Genomic DNA, 16,125 nt, shown 5'->3' with positions numbered 1-16,125 from the left:
GACAGGGGTCAGCCATAAGCTGTAGGCAAGATGCCTGTGCTCTGGGCAGCTGAAAATGTATGGGAAAGTTCTGGGACTGACTTGCTTTCAGAGATGTCTTTTCTTTTAGGGATTTAGGTCCCATAACCCCATTAACCTGAATTCTGTCCACAGACCAAGTGAAGACCCCCTCCCTGCTCTACACCCAGCTCTGACACCAGAGCCTGTGCCTCAGGTTCACCATTTGCACAATGAGGGGGATGCACTGGATGGGACTGAGGCTCCTTTTTCCAGATCTGATATCTGAATGACTAAAATAATCCTAACAATGTCTACTTAACATGTTCTCCATGTATCCTTTTGTGGTTTCAGGGTCAGTTTTTACTCAGTAACTGTGACTGTCCACTACTTCTGAAGCTCTGCCAACACATGCAGCCACAAACTCAGAAGATACCACAGCTGAGCCAGCTGCTTTGGCAGACTTGATAGTTATTAACCTTTGTCACAAAGTGCTGGTTTGGGGTCAGAGGACCTGGGTTGAGATCTTGTGACTACAGACAAGTCACCTAATCTCTGTGGGCCTCAGTTCCTTCATCTGCAAAAAGAGACTCTAAGGTCCCTTCTAGATTTAATTCTGTAATTAATAAAAAGGACTGAATGGCTTTGCTGTGAAACAGTTGTTTCACACAAGTAAATCAATTCAGTTCCATTTAGAACATATGTGTTAACTCAACAAGCATTAATTTATTCATCTCCTCTGTACCAGGTACTATGCTAAGCACTAGGGTATACAAGGAAAGTAAAAAATGCAGTCCCTATCCTCAAGGAACTCATATTCTAATGAAAGGGACAACATAAACGTGTTTATGCAGATATATGCAACAAAAGGTAATCTCAGAGGGAAGTCACAAACAGGTGAGAGAAAGGCCTCTTGCACAAGATGGAATTTGCACTGGGTCGTGAAAAAAGCCAGAGAAGCCAAAATGGCAGAGGTAAGACTGTCTTGTTATATTAGGGAGATGAAAATAGGAAGAGTGATTGTGATTTCATTAAGACAGGGAACTTTTTGGTGTAGAAATTCCTATTAACACAGGTCAGTATGTTCTCTGAAATTTATGCTCTTAGAAAGTTGCCTTGAGCACAAGGACATACAGTCAATTATGTATCATAATTAGGACATGAGCCCAGGTCTTCTTGGCTTTGAGGTTAGCTGTCTGTCCATCATGCTGTACTGCAGAGACAAATATGCCACCCTTGTCCTCAAGGACCTTGTAGTCTAAGGCAGTCCTAATGATATTTTAGGACTGGGCAGAAATTCAATTCAGTTCAATAGATAGTTAAGGGCCTACCCAGTGAAACAATCTGTGCTCAACCCTGTGGATACAAAGATGAAAAGCAATGAAGTCCCCTTCCTGAAAGAGTGTACTCTTAATTAAGGAAGATAAGACATATGTACAATGATAATAGGCACCTTAAGATTTTGCCAAGGACTTTACAAATGTTTTCTTTCTCTGATGCCAGTCCTGGGAAGTAGTACAATTGTTACCCTCCTTTTACAGAAGAGAAAACTGAGGCTACTCTGTGGCCCCAGGCTCACCTGGTCACTTACTTCAGGACTTTCCCACTGGAGGTCCATCAGCTTGCCTACTGCACCATCTACTGGGCAAAGGGAGAATATGTCAAGCCAAGGCGACCGTACCAGGTTGTCAGGTCATCTTCTCAGGCCCCAGGACATCCTTCTGCAAAATGCGTAATGCGTATGTTCTGTGATTCTGTGCTCTAAGTGCTTCCCAGTTCTACCATCCTATGCTTTACATTTCTATTCAGAGCTAATGTTCTACAGTTCTGACTCTTGATAGAAACTCCTTGAGAGCAGTGATGGTATCTCACTCATCCCTGCTCCTCACAAGTGCTTTGTACATAGCTGACAGGAAAAGAATCTTACACTGTAACTGGATCTAAGCAAGATTTGTTTGTGGAAAGGCAAACACCTCATGAACAGAATGGACGCTAATTCTTCAAGGATGTAAACAGGCTCTTTGTCAGTTACCTATAAATAAAACCTGACAGCTACAGTCCCTGAAAGGGCAGCTAGGTGGTACAGGGGAGTCAGGAAGATTCATCTTCCTGAGTTCAAATCTGGCCTCAGACACAAAGAGTTGTACACAACTGAAAAAATGATGGGACAACCAAAATGTTTTGAAAATTTGCCAAACTGGATCAGTGCTTTGTTGGATTAGTGGAAAAATAACTATTTCTCAACGCTTCCTCCACCATTGTTCTTGAGGCTTCCAAACCCTTCAGGTTCATAATGTATGTGTATGTGTATGTGTATGTGTGTATGAACACTGCAATTGGGCTGGGAAGATCTGGATTTAAATTCTACCTCAGACACTCACTAGATATGAAATTAACAATGTGACCTTGGGCAAGTCATGTAACTCTCTCTGGGCTTCAACTCCTCATCTGTATAATGAGGGAATTGAACTAAATGACCTCTGAAGTGCCTTCCAACTCTGAATCTATTTCCTATTATCTTTCAAAAAGCCTCTCTTTCCTCATCTGTAAAAAGGGAATAACAATCTCTGCTCTATCTCCTTCACAGAGTTGCAAGAAAAACACCCTGTGAATGTTAAAGTACTATAGAAATGTGTTACATTATTATTTGCAAAATTGTGCTGTCCAACTATAGACAAAAAGATAAATGAGATGTAGTTCCTATCCCCATACAGTTCATAGTGTCAGAATGTGAGAGGACATATATGTAAAAATTATAATGCCATACACAACATGGTAAGTATATAGAGGTATACCACCTATGCCATATTCTTTTTCCTATGTGGAATCCTCACGACAGCTTGAACCCCAGATACAAGGTTCTCTGTGGCTCTATTTCCACTCAAAATAATAGTTCACAAGACCCTACCAATATGTCTATCATTTCTCTATTCTGCCAGAGGACACAATGAGTTCAAAGCAAAGACAAGTAATTAAATAAAAAAGATCTGCAACAAAACATTTCTCTCATAAACATGTCACACTCTCCCACCAATACACATACAATCAGTAGAAAGAGTGAGTGAGTATTCATAGAGGTCACATATAGAGGGCCACCAGGAGCTCACACACTGGGGATTCTACAGAGGGGCAACTGACACCTCTGATAATGCAGGATGATGTCTTTTGATAATGTTATTATGCGTTCGTGGCAGGCCTACTTCTTGATGAGGATATGGTAGGAATGTGTTGGCAAATGTTTAATAAATGGCTCTTTGGAAAAGAAAGAGGGGTGTGTGTGTGTGTGTGTGTGTGTATGTGTGTGTGTGTGTGTGTGTGTCCACATATACATATAAACATGCAATGCATATTTTTTTTAATTTAATTAATTTGTTTTCGGTTTTCAACAATTGTTTCTATAAGTCTTAAATTTTCTCTCCTCCCCCTTCCCCAAGACAGCATGCAATCTTATATGGGTTCTACACATACATTCTTATTAAACACATTTTCACATTAGTCATGTTGCATAGAAGAATTAAAATGAACAGGAGAAACCATGAGAAAAAACAAAAATGAACAAAAAAGCAAAACATAACACCAGAGAAAATATTCTGCTTCATTCTGCATTCCAGTTCCATAGTTCTTTCTCTGGATGTGGATGGCATTTTGCCTCAAGAGTCATTTAAAATGTTTTAGGTCCTTGCATTGCTGCCAAGGATTAAGTCTATCAGAAATAGTCCTCAAAGACTGTGGCTGTTACTGTGCATAATGTTCTCCTCATTCTGCTCCTTTTGCTCAGCATCAGATCATATAAATCTTTCCAGGTTTTTCTGAAGTCTTTCTGTTCATCCTTTCTTAAAGCACAATAGTATTCCATTACATTCATATACCACAATTTGTTCAGCCATTCCCCAATTGTGAGCATTCCCTCAATTTCCAGTTCTTGGCCACCACAAAATGAGTTGGTATAAATATTTTTGTACATGTGGGTCCTTTTTCCCATTTTTATGATCTCTTAGGGATACAACCCTCGAAGCAGTATTGCTGGGTCAAAGGGTATGCACATCTTTGTAGCCCTTTGGGCATAGTTCCAAACTGCTCTCCAGAACGGTTGGATCAGCTCACAGCTTCACCAACAATGACTTAGTGTTCCAACTCTCCCACATCTTCTCCAACATTGATCATCTTCCTGTTTTGTCATGTTAGCCGATCTAACGGGTGTGAGGTGGAACCTCAGCACTGTTTTGATGCAACGTATACTTTTAAATGCATCATTAATATTTTCTCTGTCACTTTAAGTTTAGACAATCAACAAACAAATCAAATCCTGATTTACAATGTTTGCCTCTCTGTCTCTTTTTCTGTCTCTCTTTCTCCCTCCTCCTCCTTGTTCTTCCTTCTCCTTCAAATTATTTCTTCTAAGTGTCTTCCTTTTACTTGCAAATATGGGCAGCAATATAACCTCCCAATCTTTGAGCTTCCCAAGAATAGGAATGAGGGGAATGCCAGGGATCTGAACCTAGTTTGACAGCAGCCAAAAAAAAGTCACAGAGTCAATTTTCTATCCAGGGCAGTTTAAGAAGATAGACAGCAAGAAGTCTTCAGAGACTGAGGTGGAGACTAGCCAGGAATGCAGCATTCCAGGGCCCGGGGCCAGTAACAGAGCTGAGACTGAACACCTCAGTTAGAAGCACTGAGGCAGAAAGAGATCCTAGGGGACCCTTGAACTAGTGCTTGGGGCAGAAACCAAGCTAGCTGGAAGGAAGCTCTGTCATGTATTAACCTGTTTCAGGTCACAGTTCCAGAGAGGAGAAAAGTAAGCACAAGTCAGAGAGGCCCTAGCTATGTAAAGAACAAGAAACAAGTTACAAGAACTTAACTGTGTGACTCTGAGCCTAAGAGCGGAGAGGGAACTCAGTTCTAACCTTCAGCCCTGTACACAAGCCAGCAGTGGAATAACCCATGTGGAAGACCAAGACCAAAGAGGGGTCAGCAGCTGTCTCCCTGAACCCACATCACCTCCCAGTGGGCTAATAATAACCAAGTTCAGCAGTAATCTACTGAAACTCAACCACACACAATCCAACAGACCAAAACCTGGGTCAAACCAGGAGACAGTGAATAGCTTTCTCCCTGAATCACAATGCTTTGGAAGCACCAAAAACTTGCAGACCCCCAGACAGAGCTGTGAAAGCTACCGAAGGACATAAAAGATATTCTGCTCAGGTCAGTGAGGAGACCCCCCAACACTAAGACAAAATCCAAAGTCAAGAAGTAGACTGGAAGGATAAATAAACAAAAAAAGAACTTGACCATAAAGAGCTACTATGACACAGGGAAGCTCACAATATGAACACAGAAAACAATGAGTTGAAAACATCTGCAAGCAAAGCCTCAAAGAAAAGTGTAGATTGGATACAGGTCCAATAAGAATTTTTTGAAGAATTTTTAAAAGACCAAAAAAATTTATTTTAAAAAACAATAAGAGCATTAAAGGAAAAATGATAGCCATGCAAGAAAGGTATGAAAAGAGAATTAACAGCTTGGTAAAAGAAGAATAAATTTTTACTGAAGAAAATAACTCCTTAAAAATAAGAATTGTTTAAATGGAAGCTATTGATTCCATGCAAACAACAAAACACAAAGTAAAAACAATAAAGTCAAAAGACTGAAAATATAAAGAAAAATGTTGAATTATCTCATAAGGAAAACAATTTATCTGGAAAATGGATTGAGGAGAAATAATTTAAGAATCACTGGAGTATCTAAAAGTTATGAACAAAAATTAAAAAGAGCCTAAGACATCTTGATTCAAGAAATTATGAAGGAAAATTGTCCAGACCTCTTATGAGCAGAGGACAAAGTAGAAACTGAAAGACCTACCAGTAACCTTTTCAAAGAAACTCTCAAGAAGCAAAAACTTCAGCCTGGCAAATTAAGCTAGCCACACTTTGGCTCCAATAGGCCCTTTTGGCTTTATTATGTATTATTCTCCACCCATTCTACAATCCAACCAAACTTGCCATCCTTGACACCAAATATTTTATCTCCTGCCTCCTTGCCTAGAATATACTTCTTCTCCCAGCCACCCCTTAGAGTCTCTTGACCCCTTCAAAGCTCACTTCAAATACTATTTCCTACATGAGGTCTTTCCTGATCCCTCCTGCTTCTAGTTCCTCCAACTCTACATTTATACTGTAGTTATTTTAATATTTTTGTATCATATTTATGCATATTGTTTCCCTCCAACATAGTATAAGCTTCTTGAGAGTAATGATTATTGTACGTCACATGAAAAAATCAAGACAGTCCTTGCCCTCAAGCTAGGTGGGATTATAACGTACACAGAAAAGGAAATATAAAGAACTCTAACCAGTGGAATGTGACATATATACAGATAACTAGGACACATATGTATTTCTTTGTCTATCCTATTCTTAACAATAAAAGTATTAACATCTTATACTGTATAGCTTTCCAAACACTTTCACATCCATATTTCATCTGATCCTCACAACCTTATGAAGCAGGCATGACAGGTGTTAATATCCCATTTTACAGATGAGGAAATTAAAGTGATTTGTTTGGGTTTTTTTAATGACTGGCCTGAACAAAATTCATCTGGAAGAACAAAAGGTCAAGAATATCAAGGGAATCAATGAAAAAAAATGTGAAAGAAGATGGACTAGTTGTACCAGATGGCAAACTATATTATAAAGCCATAATCACCAAAACAATCTGGTGCTAGATAAGAATTAGAGTGGCAGATCAGTGGAATAAATACAGTACACAGTACACAGGACTAAACGACCACAGTAATCTGGTGTTTGATAAACCCAAAGATCCCAGCTTTTGGGACAAGTACTCACTATTTGACAAAAACGGCTGGGGAAAATTAGAAAGCAGTTTTGTAAGAAACTAGGTATAGACCAATATCTCATATTGATTACCAACATAAGATTAAAATGGGTACATGATTTAGACATAAAGGATGATACCATTAGCATTAGGGGAGCATAGAATAATTTACCTGTCAGATATATGAAATAAGGGAAGAATTTATGACCAAATAAGAAATAGAGAGCATTGTAAGATGTGAAACACATAATTCTGACTATATTAAATTAAAATTTAAAAGGATTTGCACTCACAAAATCATTGCTGCCAAGATTAGAAGAAAAGAGAAAACTGGGAATGAGGGGGAATTTTCTAGCAGGTTTCTCTGACAAAGGCCTTTTTTCTCAAATATATAGATAACGGAGTCAAATTATAAGACTATAAGTCACTCCCTAATTGATGAGGTCAAAGGATATGAACAGGCCATTTTCAGAAGAAGAAATCAAAGTTATCTATAGTGATATGAAAAAATTGCTCTAAATCTCTATTTATTAGACAAATGTAGATTAAAACAACTCTGAGGTACCACCTCAGACTTATCAGATTGGCTAATATAACAAAAAAGGAAAATGACAAATGTTGAAGGGAATCTGGGAAAATTGGGACACTAAAGCATTGCTGGTAGAGTTGTGAACTGATCCAAGCCTTCTGAAGAGCAATTTGGAACTATTCCCAAAAGACTATGAAACAGTGCATACCCTTTCACCCAGGAATAGCACTACTTAGCTCTACGAGGTTTCTGTTAAAAAATTTAAAAATAAAGGAAAAAGACCTATATGCATGAAAACATATATTTTTAATTATTTATTTTTAGTTTTAAACATTCATTTCCACAAAATTTTCAGTTCCAAATTTTCTCCCCATCTCTCCCCTCACGCCACCCCAAGGCACCAAGCACTCTGACTACTCCTTTCCCCAATCTGCCCTGTCTTCTATCACACCCCTCCCTTCCCTTATTCACCCCTCCTCTATTTTCTTGAAAGGTGGAATAGATTTCTATACCCCATTACCTGCACAAAAATATTTAAAGCAGCTCTTTTCATGGTGGCAAAGAATCAGAAATCGAGAGGATGCCCATCAAATGGGGAATGGCTGAACAAGTTGTGGTATATGAATGTAGTGGAATATTACTGTGCTGTAAGAAATGACGAGCAGGATGCTTTCAAAAACTCTGGACTTACATGAACTAGTGCAAAGTGAAGTGGGCAGAACCAGGAGAACATCATAAACAACACCAGCAATATTGTACAATGATCAACCGTGAATGACTTAACAATTCTCAGCAATACGGTGATCTAAGACAATTCCAAAAGACTCATGATAAAAAATGCTATCTACTGCTCCAGAAAGAGCTATGGAATCTGAATGCAGATCAAAGCATACCTTTTTAAAAACTATTTTTCTTTCTTTGTTTGTTTTTTGGTCTGTGTTTTCTTTCACAACAGAACTAATATGGAGATATATTTTGCATGATTGCACATATATAACCTGTATCAAATTGTTTGCCTTCTCAATGAGGGGGGAGGGAGAAAAGAAGGGAGATATTCTGGAACTCAAAATTTTAAAAAACAAATGTTAAAAATTTTTTTTACAAGTAATTGGGGGAAAAAATTGGAAAAAAAATTACTTGCTTGTAGTTATAGGTGTAGTTGGTAGAAGAGCTGGTATGAGAATTCAAGTCTTCTGCTTCCTTAGTACAGTGTTGTAGCCCAATTCTCCCAGACAGCATGAGGAAAATAGAAATCTGTATAATGAAGTTAACCAGAAGAATCAAGAATTGAAACTCAACTTGTCCAGGACTAAGAACGCAAAGCAACTTTCAGGTCACCCTCCCAGGTTTCCAAGGAAGATCCAAAATGGCAGCTAGAGCTGGACAAGAAGGTTCAATAGTGCTCCAAACAACAGAGATTAATGCAAATTCAATTAATCAAATTCAGCAAAAATTTACATGCCAGTTTTATGTAATTCCTTTTGAGAGAGGGGCATAGGTACGTACATTATACATAATTATGTCATTTTGGTCCTCTTTGACCCCAAAGGACAACAACCAACAGGATGTGGTCCCTGACCTTAAGGAGTTTACAGTTTAATTAATAGGTATGGAAAAGGGACTTATAGATAACTAAAGCATAAATTAGAATATGGTAACTTGATAGGGGAAGTCAAACAGGAGGATGCCATGAAAATTTTGAGAAGGGACAGATTGTCTACTAGGTGGGGAACTGTAACTAGGAATTTTTGCACCTAGGGCAAATACCACAAACCATTCTCTGGGAAAGTATATGAATATAGAGGTGTTCATCCCAACCAGTCATACGGTAGCTTCCCATTTTAACTAATAATTCTTGCTAACTATATGTTAAATTCTGAAGAACTACAAATGCCATCAGCATTCCTTAAATTTGGTGTCATGAGCAAAGTTCCAGTTCTCCTGTCCTAATTATAGTTCCAAGTAGGTGCTTAATAAATGTTTGTTGGTATGATGATTTGAACTAAACTGAATATTATTGTTAAGCAAAGGAATTAGAGAAAGCTTCCTGAGGAAAATGTCATTCCTTCTATGAAAGATTTTAATCAAGACAGCTCCTAGAGCTTTACTGGGCAACAGGCAAATATACTGGGGGGGAGGAGGAGTCTGGGGAGGTGCTTTCTATACAAACAATTTGATTAAAACATATATCAAAAACTTTGTGGGCCCATGTTGGGTGAGGCACTTGTTTGTTGTTCAGTGTACCTGAAGATTCTTCACTGCATCCAGGCAAGGTAAGTGGGGCATCAAGCTGCTGAGGGCATGGATGCTGATCAGTTTCAGTGATTACAGTTGGCTATGACTGCTGTCAGGGATGCCTCAAGGGGTAGATGGGGCTCCTAGTGGCAGGGCTGAGATTCCAGGCTAGGTGTCCATGGATGAGTAAGTCTAGAGGGGTGCAGGTGGAGTGTAGGGGCCACCCTACCCAACCCCTTACCCAGAATGAATCTAGAGAATTCCATCCCCACAACAGGGTCCAGCAAACGTGATAGAAGTCAGTGTTCACCCCAGAGGTAGCTACTGCACCCATTCTCTAAGGTTCAAACCGAAAGTCTTAGAGGGGCTAGGGTATCTAGGATCTGAGCACCAATTCTGACTAAGAAGAAAGAACAGGGCCAAAACTAATGGTGATATCCTAGTGTATAGGAGGCTTTTGGCCTATTTGCAGATAGGTATATCTATTTATTAATGTATTCAGAAAGCCTAGGCATATATACTGCAAATAGGTCAGTTTCTGAATACGGACCAGAATAGATATATTATGTGAAAAACAACAACATAATTATGTGCCGAAAAGGATTAAGAATTCAGCGGATCAGAGTACATGAATAAGATACTGCCACCTTGTGATGTTTATAGGCAATAAAATTAAAAGAATACTGCATAGAAAGGATTTTGGCTTGGCATTTGGGCAAGTTACATAAGCCTGTTGTTCCCTCAATTGTAAAATGAGGGGTTCATTGTAAATCATTTCTCATTTTCAACTCCAAAATTCTGTGATTCCTGGCTAGAGTTTAAAAACCAATTTTTTTTTTTTTTATGCCATGTGAGACTGGAATGGTAATCCTTCCTAGTTGTATAACAAGCAACTCACTTCATCTCATTAGGTCTTAGTTTCCTTAACTATAAAATAAGGAAGCTATGCTACATATGTCTAAAGTACTTTCTCCACTCTAATATTTTACTATTCCATGGTTTTATTAACTGAGGGTTTTAGATTGGGAAAGACTGAGGAAGTACAAGATTATTATCTTAAGATATCTGCACACTAACAATGTGGTCAGCAAGTCAATAAAAATTTATTAAATACTTAGTATTCCTGGCTACTGATTGCTAGGCACTGTGCCAAGCAGTGGAAAGAACTTATTCTGCTTGGCCCTGGCCTAGAGGGCAGCATGAGGACCAATGACAAAAGATAGAGGAGCCAGATTTTAGCAATATAACCCTGGCCCAAAGCCCCTTGGAATGGGGCTCTCTCCTTATTGGTGGAGATGAATGCCCTGCCCAGTGTAAGGGGCAAGGTAGAGTTACAAGAGTAGGAGAGCTCCAATCAGTCCTTTTCCAGAGTTCAAATAGCTTGAGGTTCTTCTGATTTCCAGCTTTGGGAGGTCAACCCCGCTTCAGGTTGCTGAACAGAAAGAGGGGGAAGACATAAGAAAAGGTGTCAGTCTCCATCATTCCCCAAACCCTAGCTTGTTACTTTAAAGACTTCAGGCAAGGCAGCTAGCTAGGGCAGTAGATGGTCAGTGACCCTAGAAGCAGGAGGATCTGAGTTCAAATTTGACTTTAGACACTAAATAGCTGTGTGACTAAAACACACACACACACACACATACACACTAAAAAATGAGAGACACATACAGAATTGAGGTGAGGGACTGGAATATAATTTATTATGCTTAACTGATGTAGAAAGTATAGAGATAGCAATCGTTCTCAGAAAGAGTTAAATCTAAAATTGATTTAATTAAAAGAGATAAACAAGGAAATTACACTATGTATCTTATCACCAATATTATTCAATATTGTTTTAGGCCATTTAAAATTGTAGACAGTATGACATACCTTAGAATATGCCTGCCAAAACAGACCCAGGAACTACATGAACATAATTTAAAAACACTCTTTATACAATTAAAGTCAGATTTAAATAACTGAAGAAATATTGTTCACGGATAGGCAAAGCCAATAAAAGTGACAATTTAACCTACCTAATCTATTTATTCAATAACATCCCAATTAAATTTCTAAAAAAAAATTATTTTACTGAGTTAGGAAAAAATAATAAATTTCATTTGGAAGAACAAAAGGTCAAGAATTTCACTGAAACTAATTGAAAAAATATAAAGGAAGAAGGTTTGGCAGTACCAGACTTCAAACTATATTATGAGGCAGTAAATATCAAAACTATCTAGTACTGGCTAAGAAATACAAAGGTAAATCAGTCGAACAAAGTAGACATACAATACACAGGATTATAGTAAACTTGCGTTTGGTAAATGTAAATAGTTTTTTGGATAAGAATTCATTAACTGGTAAAAACTATTGGGAAAATTAGAAAGTAGTCTGCTAGAAATTGATCATAGACCAATATCTTAAACCATGTACCAAGATAAGGTTAAAAACGGACATACGACCTAAAGGGAGAAGTTACAAGAAAATTAGAAGAACTTGGGACATATTACCTATAATACTCATGGATATGAGAACAATTTATAAATAAACAAGAGACAGAGAGCATTATGAGGTATAAAAAAGATAATTTTGATTGTATTAAATTTTAAAGTTCTTATACAAATAAAACCAATGTAGCCAAGATTAGAAGGAAAGCAGAAAATTGGGGGGGGGTGGGGAAAATTTCATACTTTCTCAGATAAAGGTCTCATTTCTCAAACATATAAAGAATTCTGTCAAATTTATAAGAATGTGAGTCATTCCCCAATTGATAAATGGCCAAGGGATACGAACAGGCAGTTTTTCAATGAAGAAATCAAAACTATATATAATTATACCCAAAAAGTGCTCTAAATCATTATTGATTAAAGAAATGCAAATTAAGACAACTTCAAGATATCTCTTTACATCTATCAGATTGGCTAAAATGACAGCTGCCCTTCAATTGTGGAATGGCTAAACAAATTGTCGTATATGATTGTGATAGAATACTACCATTCTGTAAGAAATGAGCTGGTTGTTTTAGAAAAATGTAGAAAAACTTGAACTGATGAAGGAAGATCTCCAGAGAAAGAACTGACAAATAGAAATATGTATAGTATAGTCTTACATATATGTGTATGTGTATATATATATTATACATATATATGTATTTGTATTTAATTGTAGCCTTCTCTACAGTGGGATGGGGAGGGAGTGAGAGAGGAAAAAAAATTAAAAGTGCACAGCAGAGAACAAAAGAAAAGTTAAAAGGAAGCACTGAAAAACTTTGAAACTAGCTTTGAAAACAACACGCATGTAGTATTTATTACATAGTTTTTTAAGTAAACAGTCTGAAATGGAAATTTCTATTTTTATATTGAATCCTCTATGTTCTGACATGTACATGAGAATGTTTTTTCCCTTCATTTTGTATTTGTTTAAAATAAATTTTAAAAATTTTATGTAAAAAAATCTTAAAAGAAAATTGCCCAGATCTCTTAGAACCAAAGGGAAACATGGAAATAGAATCTGCTTTCTTTTGAAAAAAAAAAAGCTTCAGGAATGTTATAGCTAAAATTCTGAGATTCCAGGTTGAAGAAAAAAATACTAAAAGTAATCAGGAAGAAAGAATTCAAGTATCTAGAAGATACAGGAATCATCACACACAATTTAGCAGCCACCACTATGAAGAACTGCAGAGTCTTGAATAGGATATTCCAGAAGGCAAAGGATAGGGGCTTACAACTAAGAATAATTTACCGAGGAAAATGGAATATAATCCTAAAGAGGGAAGAGTAGATCTTTAATGAAATAGAGAACTAAGCATTTTTTGATGAGAATACCTCAGCTGTGTGAAGGGAGGGGTTTGAAGTTCAAACACAAGAGTTAAGAGAAATTAAAAAGGTAAAAATGAACAGTGATAAAATATTAAACAAAGATACACTGCTTGCATGATAATATGGGGAAATGATACATGTTCCCACTGAACCCTATCGTCATCAGTGGTCACAGAGGGAATAATTAGAAGCTTTGGGAGGGGTTCGGTTGCTATGCCTTGATAATCTTAAGAATGGAAAGAGAAGGGAAGGAATATATTAGGGGAAGAAGGAAAAGGAAGATTAGAGGCAATTATCCCACATAATCAGGGTATGTAAATAAACATTTATAAAAATTAGGAGGAGGGAGTGACAGGGAATGGCTGGCACTTGAATCTCGTTCTCATCTGAACTGATCACAGAAGGGAAGAACACATACACAGTTGGATACAAAAAAATGCTTCTCATTTAATAGAGAAATGGGAAAAGGTAGAAGAAAGAATTAGCAAGAAAATAGTGAAAGGGATTAGTCTAAGCAAAACAAACTCTAAAGATAGACAAAAATACTTGTAGCTCTCTTGAGGAGGCAAAGAATGGGAATTTGAGGGGGTGCCTATAACTTGAAAAACAAATGAACAAGAGTTGCTATATAAACATGTGTGAAAGAATATTATTGTGCTGTAAGAAACAATGAAAGAAGTGGTTTCAGAGAAACCTGGGAAGACTTGCATGAACTAATGCAGAATGAAGTGCACAGAACCAGGAGAATAATTTATAACAGCAATAGAGTAAAGACAAGAAAATTTGAAAGAGTTAAGAACTCTGAGCAGTGTGATCATCAACTGCTGTTCCAAAGGACTAATGGCAAAATATGCTAGCGACTTCCAAATAGAGAGGTGAAGGACCCAGGGTGAAGAATGAGACATATATACCTTATTTTGGATGTGGTAAATGCATAAATTTATTTGCTTATCTCTAACAGTGGTTTTATTTTTCTTTCATCTTCAGTTGGGGGTGAGAGTATTTGGGATGGGAAAGAAAGAAGGTAGACTTCTGTGGACTTAAAAATATAATTTTTAAAAGATGAAAGGTGGGAGATGGGGACCCTCTAGACCAGTGGTATCAAACTCAAAGAGAAAGCTATCTTTCAAAGCCAAGACAAGTTGACTTAGAAAACAACAAATTAATATTATCTATGCTGCATTGTATTTTTATTTTGTTAAGCATTTGCCAATTACATTTTAATCTGGTTCTAGCTCCACACCACAGTTTTGCTGCTGCTAAATCTGACACCTCTGTAGACACTTGGGTGACATCTTATGCACAAAGTCAAGGACAATAAGTAATTCAGTATAAAAGAGAAGGCATGAGAAACAGATCTATGCTTTTTGAGCTATTATAGGCTATAAGCAATACTAGATGAAAGGTGGCCCCCAAAAAAGGAAATGGCTGTTAGCTACTGGGGATGAAGGAAAACCGGAAAAAACTGGGCACAGGTAGATAAACAGAAGGTAGTGAGAAAGAACCACAAAGTGGGACAAAGACCAGTAAAATCTGAGAACTGCTGAAGTTGTGAATTTCAGGAAAAAGCAATACTATTCAGATAATCAGAAGAGATAATTAAAAAAGCCAGGTGCCTAGATGGAGGACAAACCCCAAGGCCCCTTTATACCTACTCACAGTTTTACTGTAAGTAACTATAACTAATCTTTCTGGGGAGGGCTGTTCATTGACTGGTATGATCCTGTTTTTTTTTATTACCAATGACCTCTGAATTGTCAAATCTGATCCTCTTCTTTCAGTCCTTCGCTACCTCTCTGCTGCATTTGGTACTGCTGACCAGCCTGTCTTGATACTCTCTCCTATGACTCTAATCTTTTATTCTCAGTCTCCTTTGCTAGTACATCATCCAGATCACACCCCTCATTGCTTTTCCCAAGGTTCTATCCTAGGCCCTCTTCTCTTCTCTATGCTATCTCTCTTGGAGACCTCATCAGCTCCTAAAGTTGTAATTACCATCCCTATGCAGATGACTCCCAAGTCTACACATATAGACCCAATCTCTCCCCCGAATTTAATCCATTCTCACCAATTGTCTTTTAGACATTTCAAACTGGATGCTCCAGAAATTTTTCAAAATCAGCATTTCCAAAACACAGCTTATTATTTCTCCCCCACCCCGTGCCCCCCACTTTTTTTTCTGTATACACAGCTATAATATTACAGCGCCCCTCATCCCTTCTTACCTAGATTATTGCGACAACTTCCTGGTTGGTTTCCCTGCTTCAAGTCTTTCCCCGCTTCACTCCATCCTCTTCACTTCTGCCAAAATGATTTTTCTTAAACTCAAATATGAACCTGTGACTCTGCTAATCAATTAACTCCAGCGACTTACTATTTATTCTAGAATCAAATACAAACCCTTTGCTTAGCTTTTAAAGTCCTTTACAACCTTTTGTTGACTTTTTCCATCTTCATCAGACATTATGCCCATTAACTCACTCTGCAATTCAGCCAAATTGGCCTTCTCTCTGTTCCTCAAACATTACTCCATATACCATTTTCCACACCTTGGACCAGCTGTCTCTTCCATTTGGAATCCATCTCCTTCTCACCTCTCCTTCATGGAAGCCCTTATTTCCAGATGGCTCTGGAGGAGAAAGTGAGGCTGATGTGGTGACTGTGCACAACCCTCTCTCACTTGATGTCATGGTCCTCTTGGAGGACAAAGGACAAACAACCAGAACAACA

Source organism: Notamacropus eugenii, chromosome 5 (assembly GCF_028372415.1).
Source record: "Notamacropus eugenii isolate mMacEug1 chromosome 5, mMacEug1.pri_v2, whole genome shotgun sequence".
In the NCBI taxonomy this organism is placed as follows: Eukaryota; Metazoa; Chordata; class Mammalia; order Diprotodontia; family Macropodidae; genus Notamacropus; species Notamacropus eugenii.
The sequence above is the reverse complement of the archived record's forward strand: the minus strand, read 5'-3'. Positions refer to the sequence as shown.